The sequence below is a fragment of the Scardinius erythrophthalmus genome, assembly GCF_964197995.2.
Source record: "Scardinius erythrophthalmus genome assembly, chromosome: 14".
In the NCBI taxonomy this organism is placed as follows: Eukaryota; Metazoa; Chordata; class Actinopteri; order Cypriniformes; family Leuciscidae; genus Scardinius; species Scardinius erythrophthalmus.
The window spans coordinates 2,647,663-2,670,326 of record NC_138234.1 but is presented as its reverse complement, the minus strand read 5'-3'; positions in this window follow the sequence as shown (position 1 = coordinate 2,670,326).

Here is a 22,664-nt window from a genome sequence, read left to right as displayed (position 1 = left end):
TTTAGACCGTACCATAGTACTGAGACTGCTCTCATTAGAGTCACAGCACTTGTATGCTGATTGAGGACAGGGTTTTAAAGTGGAAAAGGAAAAAGGTAAAATGCAAGTGTAAAAACAAACATAAGAGAGACAAGGAACAGTTCTGAGACTGAACAGGTGATTTGTACATTTTATTTACAAAAAGAATAAGTAATTTACATACCATTGGGTATAAGTGTTTATCTGTCTTCATATAAAAAAGGTGGTTCCTTGTTTTTTTCTTTTTTTTTTTCTTATTACATTAATGTAAAACAAATAAATATTTGTTATTTTCTTTTACCATTAACATGTGTATTCTGGTATTTCTTTGGAGTTTGGCAAGTTCATTCATTTAACAAGGTACTGCATGATTTCTAGGAAACTAGAATTAAGAATTGTTTAATTTATTATTTTAGTAAAAGTATTGTGTAATTGGTATAGGGAAAAAGATACTTTACGTTAATTTTCATTTAAAGAAAAAATACCGGACAAATTCACCCTTCACTGCCGGGAATCCAGGTTTCTTTCTTAATTGGGAAACATTAAAATTAACCCCTAGAGTTAAGAAAAGGGTTACATGCAACAGAGATTCTAATTATTGGACAAAAAACTTCCTCACGTAATAACCTAGAATACTGTCTAACACTTGATGGCTGCTCAGTCAAGTCTTCGTCGTCGGTTAGGAACCTGGGTGGGTGTGTGTGTGTGTGTGTGCTCATTGATACCAATCTTTCATTTGAAAGTCACATGTCTAGTATCTGTAAAACCGCATTTTTCCATCTTAAAAAATATATCTAAATTACGCCATATGCTCTCATTGACAAATGCGGAACAATTAGTTCATGCGTTCATGACCTCAAGGCTAGATTATTGTAATGCTCTACTGGGTGGTTGCCCTGCACGCTTAATAAACAAACTACAGCTGGTCCAAAACGCAGCAGCTCGAGTTCTTACCAGAACCAGGAAGTATGACCATATTAGCCCGGTTCTGTCAAAACTGCACTGGCTCCCTATTAAACATCGCATACATTTTTAAATATTGCTGATTACTTACAAAGCACTAAATGGTTTAGCTCCGCAGTTCTTGAGTGAGCTCTTAACGCATTATAGTCCTTCGCGTCTATTGCGATCTCAAAATTCCGGCCAGTTGATAATACCTAGAATATCAAAGTCGACTGCTGGCGGTAGATCCTTTTCCTATTTAGCACCAAAACTTTGGAACAGTCTTCCTAACATTGTCCGGGAAGCAGACACACTCTGTCAGTTCAAAGCCAGATTAAAGAGACATCTCTTTGGCCTAGCATACACATAACACATTATAGACTTCTATAATTCAATGTTAGAATTACAATGTTGCAGTTAACAACAGAGCTCAAACTATGTGCTATTTATTTTTAGATATAATAATCAACACTCAAATAAAAATAATTACTATAAATTGCACATGTGGCAGGTTTTGCTTGCTAAATCTAATTATAAAGTACATTTTCTGGTCCAAGTCATTGGACAGAAATGGAATCATTTACTCAGTGGCTGTTTTTTTCATGACAAATTTATTTAAACATACAATAAATAATACAATTATTAACAGGTTAAGTAAATATAATGAATAGACTAATATAGTGCATATATGAAATGCCTCTCTAAATGCAAAACTAAAAGCTGGAGGTAAATGTGAGATATTATTCTCAAGCTGTTTTATTGATATCTTTCCGCAGTTGAAACACTGGTTGAGAGACGTAAACATATCGATCAATTGTCTCTTCTTCTTCTGCACTTTTTACTGTTAGCAAACAGCATTACAGCATGCCTAGTGTCATGCCCCCTTCTGGATTTGAGCCTGGATCGCCTTTGACTTAATGTATTCGTCGAGCGACTGCATGCGCCGAACCATGACATCCGTACCTGTCACGGTTTGGGTTTTGTTTATTGTTCCTGGTTCTTGTCTGTCATGTGATCCCCTGTTCTAGTCATGTGATCTTGCCTTGTGTTCCCCTGTCTGTTGTCATTTTGTCATTGGTTGATTGTTTAAATGTTCACAGGTGTCCCTTGTCTCGTCATTAGTCCAGTATGTATTTAAGCCCTGTGTCTAGTTCAGTCTTTGTGAGTTCTTGATGTTGTTAAGTGGATGTTGGTTGTTCTGTTCCTGAGTCCTGTTCCCCGTTCCTGTATTTGAGTTTGTAAGTCTGGAGTTTGTTTAATAAAGTGAGCTGCATTTGGATCCTGCTTCCTCCATGTTTCAACCAAATCATAACAGAAGAACTCACCACAAAATGGATCCAGCAGTGGTTAGCAACCAGGCCCTGAGGAAATTCCTTTCTTCATTGTTTCAGGATGGCCAGCCCATTGAGAGATATGCGAGGGACTTTTTGACTTGCTGTCATCTGGGATCATTAGATGACATCCAGCTCATGGAGCTGTTTTGGAGCGGGTTGGATGATGACATTGCTTAATTTATGCCGGAGGACTATACCGGCTGGACCCTGGAGGGATATGTCGACCTGGCCCTCTCCTTGAGCGGTTTGGCATTTACTGTGGGCTTGGCTAATGAAACACCCCTTGAGCTCACAGTACCCCCAGAGCCCTCACCGCTGGTCCCGTCCAGTCCAGAGTCTTCACAGCTTCACGTCTCATGTGCCCAGCCTGAGAATCTTCACGTCACGCCAACCATCAAGCCAGCCACTGGATTGGTCTATGGCCGTCAAGGACTGGTTTCCAGCGTGGCCGATTCCCCGCTGATGTCAGCACATGCTGCCACAAAGGCCATCGTTCCAGGGACTCGTCCCGCCGAGCCTTGGCTCCACGTCAGCCCTGCCGAGACTGAGCTTCACGTCGCTTCTGCTGATCCAGAGACTGTTCACGTCGCTTCTGCTGATCCAGAGACTGTTCACGTCGCTTCTGCTGATCTAGAGACGGTTCACGTCACTTCTGTTGATCTAGAGACGGTTCACGTCGCTTCTGCTGATCCAGAGACTGTTCACGTCGCTTCTGCTGATCCAGAGACGGTTCACGTCGCTTCTGCTGATCCAGAGACGGTTCACGTCGCTTCTGCTGATCCAGAGACGGTTCACGTCGCTTCTGTTGATCTAGAGACGGTTCACGTCGCTTCTGTTGATCTAGAGACGGTTCACATCGCTTCTGCTGATCCAGAGACTGTTCACGTCGCTTCTGCTGATCTAGAGACGGTTCACGTCGCTTCTGCTGATCCAGAGACGGTTCAAGTCGCTTCTGCTGATCTAGAGACGGTTCACGTCGCTTCTGCTGATCTAGAGACGGTTTACGTCGCTTCTGCTGATCCAGAGCTTCCCGCCAGTCCAGCCGAGCCTGCACTTCCCGCCAGTCCAGCCGAGCCTGCACTTCCCGCCAGCTCAGAGCCCTCTTCGCCGCTGGTCCTGCCCAGCTCAGAGCCCTCTTCGCCGCTGGTCCTGACCAGTTCAGAGCCCTCTTCGCCGCTGGTCCTGCCCAGCTCAGAGCCCTCTTCGCCGCTGGTCCTGCCCAGCTCAGAGCCCTCTTCGCCGCTGGTCCTGCCCAGCTCAGAGCCCTCTTCGCCGCTGGTCCTGCCCAGTTCAGAGCCCTCTTCGCCACTGGTCCTGCCCAGCTCAGAGCCCTCTTCGCCGCTGGTCCTGCCCAGCTCAGAGCCCTCTTCGCCGCTGGTCCTGCCCAGCTCAGAGCCCTCTTCATCGCTGGTCCTGCCCAGCTCAGAGTCCTCTTCACCGCTGCTCCTGCCCAGCTCAGAGCCCTTTTCATCTCTGGTCCTGTCCAGTCCTGACCTGCCCTCGTCGCAGACCTCGTCCAGCCCTGACCTGCCTTCATTGCCTGTCTCATCCAGCCCTGACACGCCTTCGCCACCGGACTCCTCCTACCTGGCGCCTAAGTCCGTTAACCTCCCCAAGAAAATTTTGGGGGGGGGCAATAAGCCTTCACCGCCATGGCCACCCGAAGGGATTTCTTCACCGTGGCCGCCCGAAGGGTCTTCTCCGCCGTGGCCGCCCGAAGGGTCTTCTCCGCCGTGGCCGCCCGAAGGGTCTTCTCCGCCGTGGCCGCCCGAAGGGTCTTCTCCGCCGTGGCCGCCCGAAGGGTCTTCTCCGCCGTGGCCGCCCGAAGGGTCTTCTCCGCCGTGGCCGCCCGAAGGGTCTTCTCCGCCGTGGCCGCCCGAGGGGTCTTCTCCGCCGTGGCCGCCCGAAGGGTCTTCTCCGCCGTGGCCGCCCGAAGGGTCTTCTCCGCCGTGGCCGCCCGAAGGGTCTTCTCCGCCGTGGCCGCCCGAAGGGTCTTCTCCGCCGTGGCCGCCCGAGGGGTCTTCTCCGCCGTGGCCGCCCGAGGGGTCTTCTCCGCCCTGGTCCTCTGCACATCCTGATCCGCCCTGGCCACCCGCACACCCTGGTCTGCTCTGGTCCCCTGAACAGTCTGGTCCACCCACGCTTCATGGCCCAGGCCCGCCATTGCCATGTCCTGGATCTATTCCTCTGCACGGGCCTGGCCCTCCATCCCTCCCCCAAGACCGCCTCCGCTCCACCACCCTCCTGAACTTATGTTTTTGTTTTTATGGGCGTCGGGAGCCGCCCATAGAGGGGGGGCTATGTCACGGTTTGGGTTTTGTTTATTGTTCCTGGTTCTTGTCTGTCATGTGATCCCCTGTTCTAGTCATGTGATCTTGCCTTGTGTTCCCCTGTCTGTTGTCATTTTGTCATTGGTTGATTGTTTAAATGTTCACAGGTGTCCCTTGTCTCGTCATTAGTCCAGTATGTATTTAAGCCCTGTGTCTAGTTCAGTCTTTGTGAGTTCTTGATGTTGTTAAGTGGATGTTGGTTGTTCTGTTCCTGAGTCCTGTTCCCCGTTCCTGTATTTGAGTTTGTAAGTCTGGAGTTTGTTTAATAAAGTGAGCTGCATTTGGATCCTGCTTCCTCCATGTTTCAACCAAATCATAACAGTACCGAGCGGTTCTGTGTGAATACATGTACTGTTGCACCCCTAAAATTTAGTCACAAACTTGTAATGGTCTCCCACATATTTTTACAATACTAACTGTCCGTGGTTGGTAGTGATAATAGATGAGAAATATACAGTTTTACACCAGCATACTGATAATGTTTCTTTATTCGACAAAGCCACTAAAGCCTGATCCACTGCCTGAGGACGCCCTTACATCTCCCTCGCAAAAGCGTTTGCCTTCCCACGTGAAATTTTGCGTTTACTCACAAATATCTCTGAGGTTTTGCGAGTATCAAAAAGTTTCTTGCGGGAACACAAAAGCATTGAAATATTATTTCCTCCCATCATAATATCCAATTATTAGGGCTATATTTGTGCCTTTAATGAATAAATAAAAATAATGTCTAGTACATTAATGAACCCCTTTCATGGAAAATTCCAGGGACATAATGGATCAAAATCATCATAATCTTGTATAACAGTTGTTTGAACAAAACTCAGTACTTTCTGCCATTACATCTGGGTTTTATATAATTTTTTTTCACTAGATCATTTTTCTTTTATTGATTTACTGAGCACTTTTTTAACTTTAATTTCAGGCCCGATGGATGAGAATGAAGAAGTGAATGAAGTGGAGAAACATCAGAGAAGATCTCAGAAATCTTTCACTTGCACTCAGTGTGGAAAGAGTTTCACGTGCAAACCGAATCTCAAGATTCACATGAGGATCCACACTGGAGAGAAACCGTTCACATGTGATCAGTGTGGGAAGAGTTTTGCACATAAAGGAACCCTTAAGTCTCACATGATCATCCACACTGGAGAGAAACCGTTCTCATGTGATCAGTGTGGGAAGAGTTTTACACAACAAGGACACCTTAAGTCTCACATGATCATCCACACTGGAGAGAAACTGCATGAATGTGATCAATGTGGTAAAACATTTTTGTGGGCTTCAAACCTGAAGAGACACCTGATAGTTCATTCACAGGAGAAACCACATTCATGTTCTTTGTGTGGAAAGAGTTTTTCACGTCTGCAGGATTTAAAAGGACATCATAAAATACACACTGGTGTAAGAAATCATATGTGCTTTGAGTGTGAGAAGACTTTTATTACAGCTGAAGATTTGAAAAAGCACCAGAGAATTCACACTGGAGAGAAACCTTACAAGTGTTCACACTGCGACAAGAGATTCAATCGGTCAGGACATCTGAAACAACACGAGAGGATCCACACTGGAGAGAAACCGTATCACTGCACTGCATGTGGGAAGAGCTTCACTCAATCATCTGCTCTACACAGTCATACAAAAACTCACATTAAGTAGCTTATCTTCAGTTCCAGCACTTTCAAATGATAAGTGACCATAACGAAAATACGATTACGAAAATAATCAAGAAAACTGATGTATATAAATATCAGTTGAGCCTATGTTTACTTTCTTCACTGACACAGACAAAAATCAAAAGAATATCAGAGAAAGCTCAGCTTTAGGAGGGGAAGAGACAGACCATAGTAAAGAGACTGAGAGAATAAGAAAGAGTGATGGAGATGAAGAGAGAGCAGATATTGACAAACAATCCACTGCCCACTGACATGATTTTAAAGCTATTACTATTTAAAGCTATTACTAAGCTATTACATTGTTTAGCCTTCATATGTCTTGAAATGCACATATGTAAATCAGAGAAATCAAAATTTTCTCGGGGGAGCGATTCTATAACTCTACAGCCCTGGCCACAACGATCGAAAGTATAAACAAAACATTGTCAAAATTTGTCACATTAAATAGTTTATCTTTAAGAACAGCAGTTTCTACTGTGAGATTCACATCAACTCGAAGATGTAGTTCCTTCAAGCAATATCGCATATTAATGTTGCTTAATATAATCTATATGTTTAAAAGTACAACTGTTTTTTTTTTTTACTAACTGTACTTGCTCCGGAAGCTGAAGAAGAGGCTGATTGATCTTGTTAGTCAATAAAGAGAGAGATCTGTCTGATTTGCTTCCAATTTGACTTTCTTTTTGTATTTTCTGCACCAAGTATTAAACTTTTATTGTCCATTTTTATTGTCTGCTCCTCCTTCTTGCATCAAGAATAAATAATTTGATAATTTTACTTTAGTTACATCTTAAAGTCATGCTGAGTAGAAATACATAATCATGTTTCTCTTGGTCCCTTCAAAGTTGCATTGGATTTTCTCCTCAGCGTAAAGGTTAAGAGACCCATCTATCACTGGTTTACAAATGTTTGTAGAGTTAGTTTCTAGAGTAAATATATAGGCTTTAATCTGTATCTCGCATCTTCACGAAAGTCGTCGAGGCAGCCCTTGTGCCACTCCGGCAACACGGGGTTCGCATCCTGAACTATCTCAACGACTGGCTGATCCTAGTTCACTCTCGAGACCAGGTTTGCGAACACAGGGACATGGTGCTCTGGCACGGCGCCCGTTTGGGCCTTCGGGTATGCTTGTATGCTTGGCTCTGCACCGTTTCTAGGCGTTGCTCAAGGACCAACACGTAGTAGTCCGTTCAGACAACACGGCGACAGTAGTGTATATCAACCAACAAGGTGGTCTACATTCCCGCCGTATGTCGCAACTTGCCCGCCATCTCCTCCTATGGAGTCAGAAGCATCTGAGGTTGCTTCAAGCCATTCTCATTCCAGGAGAGCTGAACCGTGCGGCCGACAAGCTCTCATGGGTTCAGCCACTTCCTGGAGAATGGAGACTCCATCCCCAGACGGTTCAGCTGATTTGGGAACAGTTTGACGATGCACAGGTTGATCTCTTTGCCTCCCTAGACTCTTCTCACTGCCCCTTGTTTTATTCCCTGACAGAGGGGACCCTCGGCATGGATGCACTAGCGCACAGCTGGCCGCGGGGCCTCTGCAAATATGCGCTTCCCCCTGTGATGTGCAAAATCAGGGAGGATGAATGAGCGCAGCTCGCACAAAGAAACTCAGTGAACAACACACTGCCTATAAAATCTTTTATATTTTTAACATGATACTGTTAAGCAACCTCACGCGCCAAGTGCTGTTTCCCGAATACCATCACGATTGAAAATATGACATTGATTTCATACAACAGTTCAATAAACAGTTAAAATTAAGTCACTTAGTGGAACCATTCCCCTTGGCAACAACTTCTCCCTTCTTATATCACCAGTGACATCCATGTTCCCCATTAAATTGTTTTATATTTTGGACAGTGCAGTGATCAACACACAGACAAGATTAAACACACGAACATTCAAGCTTTGTGCATTACTGTTAGACTTTCCTGCTCTAGTTGAATGCATTTATCGACAAATGGTATAAAATAATTCATTTTGGGCTTAGAAGCACCAAACCACTAACCAGCAAGCAGCACATCTGCTTCTCATGTCTGGGGGAAGCCAAATGTGGAAAGGAGACGCTTTAATAATGGGGATACCAACAACATTCCTTTTGGTTGCGCCTTATTGGCCCACCCAGACTTGGTTCTCTGAACTGGTGCTTCTCGTGACAGACCCTTCCTAACCAATCCCTCAGAGACGGGACACCCTCTGGCACCCACGTCCCGATCTGTGGAACCTGCATGTGTGGGTCCTGGATGGGACGCGTCAGGTTTGAGTACCCTACCACCTCAGGTGGTGGTTACCATCAATTCCGCTAGGGCCCTGTCCACGAGACACACCTATGACTGCATGTCTGTGTAGACTGCGTTGAAGTGGAACCTCTTCGTCTCCTGGTGTTCTTCTCGAAGAGAAGACCCCAGAAAATGCACAGTCGGGTCCGTGCTCTCCTTCCTCAAGAATGGTTAGAACGAAGGCTGTCTCCTTCCACCCTGAAGGTTTACGTGGCTGCGATCTCTGCGCACCACGACCTTGTGGAGTCGAAAACGGTGGGACAGCATAACCCAGTCATCAGGTTCCTGAGGGGGGCGAGAAGACTAAGGGCCTGTCCCAATACCTCCCCTTACCCTTGATTTCTGCCCTAACCCATGTTTTTGCGCGTTCTTGTGTAGGGGTAGGGTGTCCCAATACTCTAAAGAGCAAGGGGGAGTGCTATTCTCCCCTTAAAATCAACCCTCAAAACATAGTTAAAACGAAGTGGAAGATGAAATTACGCAGGATACCTTGCGGACTCAGCAAGCCGGTACATATTTTTAAAAAAGATGGCGGATACTGCTGGAAAGGAACAATTGAATTGTAGAAATATTTTCGCAAATAAGCATGATACATGTTAAATATACATCTGATCTGGGTAGTTCATCTAATTTTATTTTCGATTTTGGCTTCCAAGGATTATAAAAAGAAGATGTGAGGTAAAACTATTAAAAACTGGCGCGCGTTCGGAAACGGACTGCAACTAGACAAGCAAATTATACTTTGGGTTTCATGTGCGCTTCTAAACGATTAAATACAGATAAAAATATGGCTAAATGACCGGTTTGGAGATTCATTTTAGCACAGTTTATGTCTTAAATGGGAGTTAGTTGTGGAATAGTTGGGAGAAAATGTGTATTATTAGATCTGCATTCGGTCTTAAAGTGGCAGCGTCTAAATTTTCTGAATGAAAGTAGTAGTAGTAGTAGTAGACACGTCGACGCTGTGCGTGATATAGTGAGGTTGGCTGCGTGTGCTGTAGTAACGAAAATAACGACTTTATCCAACTATTAGTGTTCTTCAATGTGGGCCTCTGACGAGAGTTCACGGGAGCGCCACGACGCATGCGTGAGAACTGAGATTACGGCGTTCTTCTTCTTCGTTCTACAGCGTGCGTCTTCCTCTGCTTATAAACAGACCGTTTTGCGCTTCCGGCAATGTCGGGACGTCATCTTGTACATAGATATCATATTATTATATGATATCTTTGATCTTGTACAGTAAATGGCGGTAAAACTCCTAAGGAGTGAGCAGCCAGTAACAATAGAAGAAGAACGCCGTAATCTCAGTTCTCGCGCATGCGTCGTGGCGCTCCCGTGAACTCTCGTCAGAGGCCCACATTGAAGAACACTAATAGTTGGATAAAGTCATTATTTTTGTTGTTTTTCCGCACAAAAAGTATTGTCGTCGCATGATAAACGTAATGTAGAGCCACTGTAGTCACTTTGACTATTTTAACGATGTTTTTAATAACTTTTCTGGGCCGACGAGTTTCGGTCCCTCTGAAAGCCTATGGAGAAGTGAGACAGCCGTCAGATTTCATCAAAAATATCTTAATTTGTGTTCCGAAGATGAACGAAAGACTTACATGGTTGGAACAACATGAGGGTGAGTAATTACTGACAGAATTTTCTTTTTTGGGTGAACTAACCCTTTAATAGCCGAGTTTCCAATGTCGGGCCAGTGCGAGCCAGGGCTTTAAACGGGCCGTGCCGGGCTAATAGCACCGGGCCTGCGTTTCCACTGTCGGCCCGGAAGCTCCACAGCGCTTCACTAAAACACGCCCGTAACACGCCTCACTGGAACAACGTCACACTAACCCATCATTTCACCAACAAATAGAAGTTTTATGAGAAAACTAATCAAATATCACTGGAAACAGCATTGAAAACAAACATGATAAAAGCGGCCGTTTGCTGGCATTTCTTTTTTGTTTACTTGAATATTTAAAACCCAAGCATCGATGTTTTACCACAGGTTTACAATAAAAAGTGATACATTGATCATAATGAATTCGTTTGTCAAAATTGGTCACTCAGAAATAAATTACCGTTAGGTCTATTTCACAAAAGAAAGAGGACACACTTACTTCAGTCGCGTCTGTTTCTTTATCTGGTAGATACAGGACATATTTACATCACATTTAGAAAGAATGATCATTTCTAGAAATATATGCCATACGACCTGAGGAGCTTTAGCACTCTCTCGACTCCCAGACAGATATTTTCAGTCAGAAACAGAGGAAGCTCCCGAAAAAAAAGTTGCTTTATTTTATGATAGTCCATTATACACAGACGATACGTAGGCTACTGACAGATAAAATAAAACCATGACTGTGATAGCCTTTAATATTGGTCTGATTTCTTAAAGCGTTCACTGTGTTTTTTTTACTAAGCGTATTACTATGGTAACGATTAGTGCGCATAGTCTTTTGCATCACAAACAGAAGGCATTCAAACATGAACGCGAGTTAAATCATTTTAAATGTCTTTAATGCTGACAGAATCATCTGGCGCTGGCGTCTCCCGACGGTAAACTCCGCCTCTGTTGGTAACCACTCCTCTAGCCCAAGCTGGCCCGCTTTGGCCCAAGGTATTCGACGGGCCAGAAATCCTGGCCGTTGGCCCCGAGTAGGCCCCGGGTAAGCCCCGATCAAGCCCCGAAAGTGACAGTGGAAATGCGACTGGCCCTGGCACGCACTAGCACGGCCCGGCCCGGCCCGGCCCTGGCCCGACGGTCGAAACGCGGATAATGATATGACGCCTAGTGTGCTGGCTTTGGCATGCGTTTGTATATAAAATAAATAAGATCGTGGAGAGGACGCAGCCCTGGGGCAGGGTATCCGCGGGGTCTTGAAAAGTATTAAAAGGTGATAAATCAATTTTGGGAAAATTAAGACCCTTAAAAAGTATTAAAAAGTCTTATCACGGCTTTATAAAGTCTTAAATTTTGAAAGTTTTTTTTCTGAATTAGCTGTCCAACAGTTTGAGTCCCAAGTGTGTGAATTTAGTCATTTTTATTAAAAAAACCAACAGGTACATAAAAAACGTCTCGGTTACGGATGTAACCCTCGTTCCCTGAGTGGGAACGGAGACGTTACGTCGGATGACGACGATTGGGGTTTCGCTTAGAAGCCTATCACCTTCAAGTATTAGAAAACGAGCCAATGGCAATGAAATGCCATGGGTCTGCGGAATTTGCCTAGCGCAACTCCGCCCGCCGCAGGGGGTATATAAGGAAGTACGCTAGCACAATGCAGACATGCCTTCGCTGAGGAGCCGAGACTGGCCCCAGGCGTTTTTCAGCGGTACAGCGGAAGTGGCAGGAAGACGTAACGTCTCCGTTCCCACTCAGGGAACGAGGGTTACATCCGTAACCGAGACGTTCCCTTTCGTGGTCACTCCGAGTTACGTCGGATGACGACGATTGGGGTTCCAGTCTAATCACGCCACCTCGGCTGTCTTCCAGTGCCCTGCGTAAGTCTGAGCTCCCTGTTGTGAGACTAGCACGAACGAAGGAGTCCTACTTAACACAGGGATACCAAGGTACACTGGGGAGCATATCTCAGAGAGAAGTATGCAATTACGCCCAGCCATTGATGGGGGGGACTTAGAATACACATATGGCCAGAGGCTGCATATGGAAGATCACTGGGGTGTCCAGCCGCAGGTGGAATTTTTAAACCCCAGGGGTGGCAAGGGTGGCTTGCCAAGGGAAAGACACACGCTCACAAGGAGACTTACAGCGGAATACACATGTGGGGGTCGCCCAGAGGGGGGACCATGCACATGGTGGCACCTAGTCAAGCGCAAAAGCTGAGCATGGAATTTGGCATAACTCAGGCGTTGACGTCAGCAGTGCTGGAGGAAACTCAGAGCTTATCAGACTCACCTGAGGAAAATATCGCACGTATCCCGTCCGTGGAGAGGAATGGCGAGCAAGCGAAGACACCTGAGCAGAATCTAGCACCGGCTGGTTGAAGCGAGTACATGAGAAGAAACTGGCTCTACTCGGAGATTATAGAATCTCGCGAATGTGTTGGGTGTCGCCCAGCCTGCAGCTCTACAAATGTCTGTTAGCGAGGCGCCATGCGCTAGAGCCCAAGAGGAAGCCACACTACGTGTGGAGTGAGCTTTCACACCAAGGGGGCACGGACGACCTTGCTGCTGGTATGCCAAAGCAATGGTATCCACTACACTGTAAAAAATATTTTTGCAATTTAGTTATTTCAACTTATTTTTGTGAGTAGAGATAACTAGATTGTCCAGACAACAAAAAATTGTAAGTTTTCTTGTCCTCAACTAGACTGAAAGTTGAATGAACGACTTAAATTGTTATTTTAACTCAAAAATGTATGTTTAAACAACTGCACTAGATTTTCTGTTGAATTAACAAGTATAATTGTTATTTTAACTTATAAATGTAAGTTGAAACAACTGCACTAAATTTTCTGCTGGTTTTACTTCAATTATACTCTAGTGCTTTATTAGAAGTAAATTTGTAAACTAAACTTAGTAAACTAAACTTAATTTATCTATATATCTTGCTGTCTGGTAGACTGCATGAAAACCTAAACTTCAATTTTATTAGTGTGTACATTAAAAACATTACACTGTAAACCCCAATGTTGTCGTTAATAAAGAAATCAAGTTGTCATAACTTAACATTACTTACAAGTTTTTGCATCAAAAATTAAACATTTGATTTTAATGTACTCATCTGGCAGCAAAAATCTTTCAGATTAAGATTTTAAGTGTTATGCACTCAAAATGTCAAGTAATTTAAATGATTCCCTATGTGTCTGTTTAATATGATTGTGCCTGAAATTCTGCCTTGACAACACGCTGATTGGTCGATGCACAAGGCAGTAGTTTTTTTGTTAATCGTGAATTTGCTGATGCAGGCAGCAGGCCAGAGGCACTGACACTGCATAAAAACAGTAATTTCGGGGTTAAAACGGAGCCGGCCCGTCCATCACGTAGCCTACGGACATTTCAGGCTTCGCATTTGGAACTGAATCACACAAGACCATAGACAGTATATAAACACAAGACTGACGCAGGCTGTAAATGGAATCTTTTTTTGAACCGACTCTCGAGCCTCTCCTCCCCCTCCCCCGCTGACTCGCTGCAGTTCTTGCGCGCGCAGCCGCAGAGAGCGTCCGGTATTTTCTGAGAAAACGTATGGTAAGTGTGAATTCATAAAACTATTTTAAATAACATGTTTGCCAGAACATAACGTCAACATTTGTTCAATGTTCTAACGTTTTTATTTTTACTGTATTTTCTAGACCGACATTGTTTTCGAGCCGTTAATTCCCGCTCCTGCTCCATTCAAATCTTGCGCGCTGATAACGTCCGGTATTTTCTGTGAGATTTACATCAGACGAAGGTAAGTTTGAATTCATAAAATCATTGTAAATAACATGTTTACCATAAAACAACGGCAAAGTTTTTCAATGCCATATTTTATCTGAACCGTATTTTATAGCCCACTGCCTTCGTTACTGCGTACGCTGACATCGTCCAGTGTTTTCAGACGTTTAGCCTATATCAGACGAGGGTAAGTGCAAATTCATGAAACCTTTTTAAATAGAGTATTTACCAAAACATAAGATTTGGTGTTGATTTAAATTGAGTGTGTTTATGTTGTAAAATAAGTCTAGCTATCTTAGTTAGTCTAACTTAGTTAGGTACGTTAACTGCTAACTGATGTTACTTAACTTAGCATCTGCAACTGTAACTACACACATTTCTAAGTTAGTCATTAGTTAAATATTCACGTTTATTAATTAATTAACTGTTAATTAATTGGCTAGTGTGCTTGAGTTGTTAACGTATTCTCCTTTGACAAATTAGTAGACACTTTCTTCTCAACTGTCCTCAGAGGCTTCAGAAACAGCACTGAAGGAAGCTGACTTTTGATTGATGTGAGGCAGACAAGGCCGAAAAGGTTTTAGCTATGTACTTAAAAATATATCATATTTGTTAAAGTGCAGTGTATCACTCCATTTGTTTGTTTTAATGTTCTAGTAAGTGTAGAAATCTACCATGTACTTAGTTTTATTATGATGTAATGTACTGTGCAAGTTATATATATGATTGTTTTCAGGCCAGTTGGTAAATGCTGCCATTCTTCTCAAATACTGCTGCTCTTCAAAGAACAGAGTCATTCATCAGGTAACACACACAAAAATAGTTTTTGTTTGAATACCATTTAGTTTCCCAAGTTATCTTGTATTTTATTTAGTTAATGAAACGGCAAGAAAGCACTTTGACTTGCTTTATTTCCATTCTTGTTGCTGTCCAACTAACAAAATTGCTTTGTATTGTTACATTTTTATTATTATATCACTCTAACCTGTTATTTACAATTATGAGCACAGATTAATTAAATTACACTAAAAAATTGTCTAGCAGTTTTTATTCATGGTCAGATTCAATCCATCATGGATGGATTTGAGCACATAGACGATTCACTGATTTTTTTACTTCCTTGTGTTCAAGCTTCAGTCAAGTTGATTAAAAGCTGCTTGTTCACCAACCGGACCAAACAGGATTTTTTCTTTTACCTCAGTTTCATCTCAGTTGCAGAGCTCTACCAGATATAGGTAAGTCTTCACCACAATCTTTGAATTAAAAAAAAAGTTACTGTCAAATTGAATCGTTATGGGTGATATAAATAGCAAGTAATACGTCTGTGGTTTGAAATGTCACGGTTTTCATTATTACTATTCAGTGTTTGGATTTTGCCTCGCGCCATTTCAATGCGCTTTTGTTCATGTTTTAAGAAATCTTGATAATAGGGTGAATTATTCACAATGTTGTCACAAATTTAAAGGGGTCATATAATGTCATTTTTGCACAAGCTAATATGAGTCTTTTTTTCTTTCTTTTTTACCTCAGTCACTTCAATTCAACTCAGTTGCAGAGCGCCAGATATACGTAAGTTTTGACCACAATCTTTGAATTACAAAAGTAAATGTCATATTGAATCGAAATGGGTGATGTACAATTAATACGTCTGTGGTTTGAATGTTTTCATTATTTCTATTCGTAGTTTGGATCTTGCGCCATGTCATCACGCTTTGTTCATGTTTTAAGAAATCTTGATAATAGGGTGAATTAGTCATGATATTGTCACAAATTTAAGATTATTGAGTGTATTTCAAATCAGAGTGTTTTGCACATAGAAGATTCGCTCATTGTATTTCCTCGTGTTGACTCACAGGTTCCGTCAAGTTGACTAAAAGCTTGTTCACCAACCGGATTTATTACCTCAGTCACTACATAAGTTGCAGAGCACCAGATACAGGTGAGTTTTCACTGCAATCGTTGGCAATCATTAAAATTAACTATCAATTTGAATTGATGTGTGTAAAATAAGTAACTTATTATATCTGTACTTATAAATGTTACTGTTTTTATTGATATTGGAAATGGTTGTGGCGCTCTCGCGAACTCATTTTGAGGCCCACACAGAAGAAAAAGAATAGTTGAAAAAAGTATTTTTTCTTTTCTTTTTTTTACGAAGTATTCTCGTTGCTTGATAAACTTAAGGTTGAGCCACTGTAGTCACTTGGACTATTGTAACAATGTTTTTACAATTTATTCTGGGCTGGCAGATATCGATTACCCAGCAGTCTATGAAGGAGTGAGCCAGTTCTCAGATTTCATCAAAAATATCTTAATTTGTGTTCCGAAGATGAACGAAAGTCTTACAGGGTTGGAACAACACCTTTAATGCTTTTCATAGTTTCTTTTTGAAAGGAATGTTGTGAACAGGATGTTTCATGTGTTGGTATGTTGTGGGAGTGGCATTTTAGAGTGTTTAGTTTAATTGATGAATTTGTTGAAGCTTGAGAGCATAAATAATTGGTAACTTAGTTGATATTAAAATGGCATTTAAGCCAATTCATAGGTCTTTAATGTGTTAAACAATGTTTAAACGGTATCTTTTGGAACAAAGGATGTTTCTATATTGAATGCTGTGGGTTGATCTTGTTTAATGTAACAGATTAATCCACAAGACATGCATTGAGACAGGTGTAAAACACCTTTTCACAAGGTTGTTTTCTGCAATTTCATTGCAGTTCATTGCAAAAAAAAATTGAATTGTATATAACACCTGATGTACTTGTTACATCATAAGAAGAATGGCATCTACGCTAATGTTAGTCTTTTTGTTTATTCCAAGGTTTACTGAAGTCAGCCGGATCCGGGCCGTATCCAGATCAGGTGGTGGACCTGCGCCTGGACACGTCCACAACGCATCCCTGAAGTGCCAGCCTCATCAGCCCTGTGAAGGCCTCATCGACACTACAGCCATCAGCACTGATCCTCAACAAACTCGTCTCCATACCGGCGTGACTCCGACTTCCAGTCAGATGAAACTGGATAATATTCTGAATGTTCTGATCCAATCTGACTTCTGACCTGTAATGCTGCCTGAATCATAATCATACACTGTTCGTTCTTTGCCCAGAGGTGAACTGAGTGACTGAGCCTGGGTTCTCCCAAGGGTTTTTTTCTCCATTCTGTCACCTGATGGAGTTTTGGTTCCTTGCCACTGTTGCCTTGGCTTTTGGCTTGCTTAGTTAGGGACATTTAATATTCAACAATATTATTGATTTGCCTTACTTAAGGTGAAAGATGACGCAATTTTCTCCTAGAAACAAACTTTGTTGTATTATTTTCATGTTATCACTGTGCTGCTTTGATACAATCTGTATTGTAAAAAGTGCTATATAAATAAAGGTGACTTAACTAATTAACTTATTGTAAATTGTATCAGTGATCGTCAATTTTACATATTTTTTTTAAATCAAATGTATTTTACAAATTAATGTTCTAGTAGTAATTCATTATTTGGTACTGCTGCAGTTTTTAAAACACCACTTTAGTTGGCTGAACTTATTGGGTGTAGTTTAGAAAACTAATCTTTAGTTTGCTGAACTTATTGGGTGTAGTTTAGAAAACTTAACTTTAGTTGACTGAACTTATTGGGTGTAGTTTAGAAAACTAATCTTTAATTTGCTGAACTTATTGGATGTAGTTTAGAAAACTTAGCTTTAGTTGACTGAACTTAAATTCAAAGTTTACTTAACTAAATTAAATCAGTTCATTGTACTTTATAACTTGTCAGGTAAACTTATCCAAATTTGTCAGGTACACTTTTATAAATAAGTTAGTAAAACTCAAAAAAATCCATGCAAAAAGATAACAAAAAATAATGAGTTAAGTCAACAAAAGATTTTTTTACAGTGTATCCAGTGAGACAACCTTTGCTTTGAGAGAGCCTTTCCCTTCAGCTTCCCACCATGACAGACTAAGAGCTGGTCTGAGGTCCTGAAACACTGCATTCTGTCTACATAAGCACGGAGGGCGCGTACTGGACAGAGCAGTGCCAAGGCTGGGTCTGCCTCCTCCGAGGGCAGCGCTTGCAGGTTCACTACCTGTCTCGAAAGGGTGTGGTAGGAACCTTGGGCACATATCCAAGCCAGGGTCTCAGGATCACGTGAGAGTCAGCCGGCCCGAATTTCAGGCACGCTTCGTCAACCGAAAATGCCTGCAGGTCCCCTACCCTCTTGATGGAGGCCAATGCAACCAGGAGCACTGTCTTCATTGACAGGAACTTAAGCTCCACTGATTGCAAAGGCTCAAATGGAGCGCTCTGCAGGGCAGTTAGAACCACTGAGAGGTCCCAAGAGGGAACGAGGGACGAGGAGGATTTAGTCTCCTCGCTCCCCTCAGGAACCTGACGATCAGGTCGTGCTTTCCCAGAGACTTACCATCGACTGCTTCGTGATGTGCGGCAATGGCGGCAACATACACTTTCAGGGTGGAGGGAGACAGCCTTCGCTCCAACCCTTCTTGCAGGAAGGAAAGCACGACACTGATGGGGCATTTCGTGGGTTCTTGATGTTTAGAAGAACACCAGTTGACGAAGAGGTTCCACTTCAACGCATAGGCATGTCTCGTGGACGATGCTCTAGCGGAAGTGATGGTAGCCACCACCGCAGGTGGTAGGGTACTCAAACCTGCCTCGTCCCGTCCAGGAGCCACACGTGGAGGTTCCAAAGATCGGGACGAGGGTGCCATAAGGTGCCCCGTCCCTGAGAAAGGAGGTCCTTCCTCAGAGGAATTGGCCAGGGAGGTGCTGTCGCAAGGAGTACTAGTTCGGAGAACCAGGTCCGGTTGGGCCAATATGGGGCAACCAGAATGACCTGCTCCTCGTCCTCCCTGATCTTGCGCAAGGTCTGCGCAAGGAGGCTCACTGGGGGAAACGCATACTTGCGTAGGCCCCGCGGCCAGCTGTGCGCCAGTGCATCCGTGCCGAGCGTGCCCTCGGTCAGGGAATAAAACAGGTCGCAGTGGGACGAGTCGTGGGAGGCAAACAGGTCTACCTGTGCGTCGCCGAACTGATCCCAAATCAGCTGGACCGTCCGGGGATGGAGTCGCCAATCTCCAGCGAGAGGCCGAACTCGAAACAGCTCGTCGGCCGCCTGGTTCAGGTGTCCCGGGATATAAATGGCTCGAAGCGACCTCAGATGCTTCTGACTCCATATGAGGAGGTGGCGAGCGAGTTGCGACATACGGCGGGAGCGTAGACCACCTTGATGGTTGATGTACGCTACTGTTGCGGTATTGTCTGATCGGACTAGTACGTGCTGACCCCTGAGCAACGCCCGGAAGCGGTGCAGGGCGAGACGTACAGCCAGCAACTCGAGGCAATTGACATGCCAAAGGCGCTGGGGTCCTGTCCAGGAGCCCGCGGCAGCATGACCATTGCACATGGCGCCCCAGCCCGTGTTGGAAGCATCTGTTGATACAACAACATGCCGGGAAACTCGTTCTAAGGGCACTCCGGCCCGTAGAAAATTGAGGTTCGCCCACGGGGTGAAGGTCTGACGGCAGGCTGGAGTCACTGGGACTTGGAGCGTGCCGTGTTGCCATGCCCACCTCGGGACTCGATCGCGAAGCCAAAGCTGAAGCGGTCTCATATGAAGCAATCCCAGCGGCGTTACTGCGGCTGCGGATGCCATATGCCCCAGGAGCCTCTGAAAAAGTTTCAGTGGAACCGCACTCTTGCCCTCGAACTGACGAAGACAAGTCAGCAGTGACTGCGCGCGCTCGCTCGTAAGCTGCGCGTACATGGCGACCGAGTCGATCTCCATACCGAGAAAAGAGATCCTCTGCACGGGACAGAGTTTGCTCTTCTCCCAGTTGACCCGAAGGCCCAGACGAACTAGGTGCCGGAGCACTAGGTCCCTGTGTTCGCAAACCTGGTCTCGAGAGTGAGCTAGGATCAGCCAGTCGTCGAGATAGTTCAGGATGCGAACCCCGTGTTCCCGGAGGGGAACAAGGGCTGCCTCGACGACCTTCGTAAAGACGCGAGGAGACAGGGCTAGTCCGAAAGGGAGAACCGCGTACTGGTATGCCTGCCCCTCGAAAGCAAACCGTAGAAACGGTCTGTGTCGAGGTAAAATGGAGACATGGAAGTAGGCGTCCTTCAGGTCGATCGCTGCAAACCAATCCTGCGGCCGCACACACTGGAGGATGTGTTTGGCCGTTAGCATCTTGAACGGCAGCCTGTGAAGGGAGCGGTTCAAGACGCGCAGGTCGAGGATTGGCCGTAACCCACCGGACTTCTTGGGTACAATGAAGTAAGGGCTGTAGAAGCCGGACTTCATTTCGGCTGGAGGGACAATCTCGATCGCACCCTTCGCCAGTAGGGTGGCGACCTCCACTCTCATGACAGGGGCATTGCCACCGACCATAGTGAAGCGGACTCCCCTGAAGCGGGGAGGAGATCTCGCGAACTGAATCGCGTAGCCGAGCCTGATGGTTCTCGCGACCCAGCGGGACAGTCTGGGAAGCTCTAGCCAGGCCTCCAGAAAGTGCACCAGCGGGGTCATACGAACTACAGACGTACCGTCGGTGGGGCAGCGAGGCGGAATGACCGGCACCGGCGAGGGTGGCATAGCGGCCCTGTGCGGGGGCACGGTCATTAACCGCGTCCTGCCAGAGGAGGCCAGGGGAGGGCGCGCGTCCCACGGGGGCGTGCTCTGGCAGGGGTCTGGCGACAGAGGGGGATGAGAGGAGCGAGGCCCGTGGGCGGCGCGTGCTGTCATCCCGCACCTCTGGGACAGAGGAGGGCGGCAGTGGCGGGACCCGAGGGTGGCGCGCACTGCGGCCCTCGGACCTTGTCGGCTCAGGATTGGGGAATTCAATTCTGTCTTCAACCACATCAAAGTACTGCTCGTCGTTGGACGAACAGCGGGGAGTGGAGAACAAAAGATTCTCCCCCGGCCCTCCACCGGGGGAAGGAGTGGCCCTGCTACCAGCTCCTGGGACAGAATTGAAGCCAACCCTGAGCAGCCCGTCTCAGGAGCGCCGCTTGGCCTGGCGTTTAGCGGGCGGCGGGGCTGGAGAGGGCTGTGGCGCCTGCCTGCGGCTCCCACCACAACGCGGCCCGGGTGAAGGTTGCTGCTGGGGCCGTGCGGGAGGGGCGGCCGCGGGAGGGCGCCCTCGGCGGCGAGCAGGCTGAGAATTCTGTGCCGACGGCTGAGCAGCGGAGCGTCGGGGCAGAACGTGTATAGTCTCAGTCTGCTTCTGGGCGGTCGAGAACTGTTGGGCAAAATCCTCGACGGCACCGCCGAAAAGGCCGGCCTGGGATATGGGAGCGTCAAGCAGACGAGTCCGGTCGAGCTCACACATATCAGCCAGGTTCAGCCAGAGATGTCTCTCCTGGACCACAGCTGTGGACATCACCAAACCCAGGGAGCGCGCGGTCACCGCTCGGAGAGCGAGGTCGGTGGCGGCGCGCAGCTCATCAACGAGCCCTGGGTCTGTCCTGCCCTCGTGCATGTCACGAAGCATCTGGGCCTGGTAGACCTGCAGGATGGCCATGGCATGCAAAGAGGCAGCTGCCTGTCCCGCCGCACTGTAAGACTTCGCCACGAGAGTGGACGAGAATCCACAGGCTTTGGACGGGTGCTTAGGATCACCACGTGATGAAGCGCCTGCCGGACACAGCTGCATCGCGACAGAACGTTCAACCGTGGGAATCCCAGTGTACCCACAAGCATCAGCTCTATCGAGGGGAGGAAAGGCGGAGAAAGCCGACGAACGATCGCGGGAAGACATGGGAGCCTTCCAGGACCGCGTGACTTCCTCATGCACTTCCGGGAAGAATGGTATTGGGGTTGGGCGGCGACGAATGTCAGCGGCCGCTCCCAAAAACCAATCATCCAGCCGCGAGCGCACTGGATCGGGCGGCGGGGACCACCCGAGCCCAATGGCCGCGGCTGCCCGGGAAAGCATGGCAGTCAGCTCGGGATCAGACTCGGGCAATGCTGGCGCGCCCGAGGGCGGCAACACAGCCGAATCCTCACTTCCCGAGGACTCATACCCACCTTGTGATGCAGTGATCGTCATTGCATCCTCCTGTGAAACGCGAAACGAAACGCGCGGGGCTTCCGTAGAGAGACCGGCGGTTTCGGTTTGCACGCTCGCGGGTACCAATGCTGAAGAGGGGCGTGTGGACCGTGGACGTATCGGCGGTTTGTCCCACACAGATACCCTCAGGTCACCCTGGCCACCAGCCGAAGTACAGCCTCTCGGGGAGACCGTAGATCGGGGTGTGAATGAGGGGACTCTCGCTCTGATGAGCTCATTGAGTCTCGACCGCAGCAAGGAGATGGTCATGTTCCCGCAATGAGAACATGAGTCATCCACAAACGCTGCTTCAGCGTGATCAACGCCCAAACACGCTAAGCAGAGATTGTGCCCATCAGGAGAAAATACATCGCGACCACAACCAGAAGTGCACGGGCGAGACATCTTTAAAAAGACGTGCCACATGCAATGCTCTTTTTGTGAGAGGAAACTCCGTGCACGGCCGGGGCTCTCTCTCTCTCTGTTTGTTCTTGCGCCCTGTCCACTGATGTAAATAATTAGTTGTCACGACGACTAATTTGTTCCCTCGTTTTAATAAATCGTGGACACGTTGAACTAATTCCCTCCCTCAATTTGATTTAACGAATTACAACGTGGCCAA